We start from the raw sequence: 1,494 nt of genomic DNA, 5'->3' as shown, positions 1-1,494 counted from the left end.
AGTGGAGATTTTCTTAAGAACTCTCCCAGTAAGAATTTATTACACTCAGCAACACTATTATTCAGCTTAATTTCTACTTTAAACTTCCCGACTAGGGTAGCTAATTGCTCACAGCATTGATAATATATTTGTTGAAAGATCTAATAAACAAAATTATATTGCAAAATCAGTAGTCAGTGGCCTCTCAGTCCATGACATGAAGTTCATTTTGTCAAATGTTAATAATGAACACGATATAGTATTTATCAAATCTGAATTCAAGAGGGTAGTCTGTAAGTCAAAAATCGATTATTTTAGATATTTACTAAGACGGTATCTGTTCTTTCGGACATGTCTGAAAGAACAGATACCATCAGTGACCAAGCAGCTCGTTATAATGAAATTACAATGAAATGAACACCCTTAGCTACTTACAGGTGTTGACATACGTCAAGGGGGACAGATGAAAATGTGTGCCCCAACTGGGACTCGAACCCAGGATCTCCTGCTTACATGGCAGACGCTCTATCCATCTGAGCCACCGAGGACACAGAGGATAGTGCGACTGCAGGGATTTATCTCTGGCATGCCTCCCGCGAAACCCACTTTCTCAACGTATTGTCCCGCACTACATTCGTAGTGCCCCCGCCCATTATACTCATTACTCGCGGTGCGTTGCTGATTCCCGTAAGAGTTAGGGCACTGTTTGTGCATTCACACAGAAGAAGAAGATGGTCAAGTGGCCGATGAGTCTTAAGTATATATTTACTAAGATGGTATCTGTTCTTTCGGACATGTCTGAAAGAACAGATACCATCGGTGACCAAGCGGCTCGGCTCATTAGAATGAAATTACAATGAAACGAACACCCTTAGCTGCTTACAGACATTGACATATGTCAACGGGGACAGATGAAAATGTGTGCCTTGACCAAGACTCGAACCCAGGATCTCCTGCTTACATGGCAGACGCTCTGAGCCACCGAGGACACAGAGGATAGCGCGACGGCAGGGATTTATCTCTGGCACGCCTCAAGCGAAACCCACATTCTCAATGTGTCCGAAAGAACAGATACCATCTTTATAAATATCTAGTTAAGGCTCACCGGCCACTTGACCATCTTCTTCTTCTGTGCGAATGCACAAACAGTGCCCAAACTCTTACGGGAATTGGCAACACGCCGAGAGTAATGAGTGTAATGGGCGGGGGCACTACGAATGTAGTGTGGGACAATGCGTTGAGAATGTGGGTGAATCATATTCAACCACTCACTCGATGAAAGATCTGTACCCAAAGACTGGAAAATTGCACAGGTCACACCAATTTTCAAGAAAGGCGATAGGAGTAATCTACTAAATTGCAGACCCATGTCATTATTGTTGATGTGCAGCATGATTTTGGAACATATGTTGTGTTTGAACATAATGAATTACCTGAAAGAGAATGGTCTAGTGACACATAGTCAACACGGATTTAGAAAATATCTTTCTTGTGAAACATAACTAGCTCTTTACT

General features: G+C 42.3%; 1 non-coding gene across 1 annotated transcript; it reads right to left on the bottom strand.

The window, feature by feature from the left end:
- Nucleotides 1-453: 453 nt before the first annotated feature.
- On the bottom strand, nucleotides 454-527 carry Trnat-ugu (transfer RNA threonine (anticodon UGU)). Its single transcript has one exon. It is a non-coding gene; the product is annotated as a tRNA-Thr (tRNA).
- Nucleotides 528-1,494: the final 967 nt, after the last annotated feature.

Source organism: Schistocerca cancellata, chromosome 3, assembly GCF_023864275.1.
Source record: "Schistocerca cancellata isolate TAMUIC-IGC-003103 chromosome 3, iqSchCanc2.1, whole genome shotgun sequence".
NCBI lineage: Eukaryota > Metazoa > Arthropoda > Insecta > Orthoptera > Acrididae > Schistocerca > Schistocerca cancellata.
The sequence above is the reverse complement of the archived record's forward strand: the minus strand, read 5'-3'. Positions and strand labels throughout refer to the sequence as shown.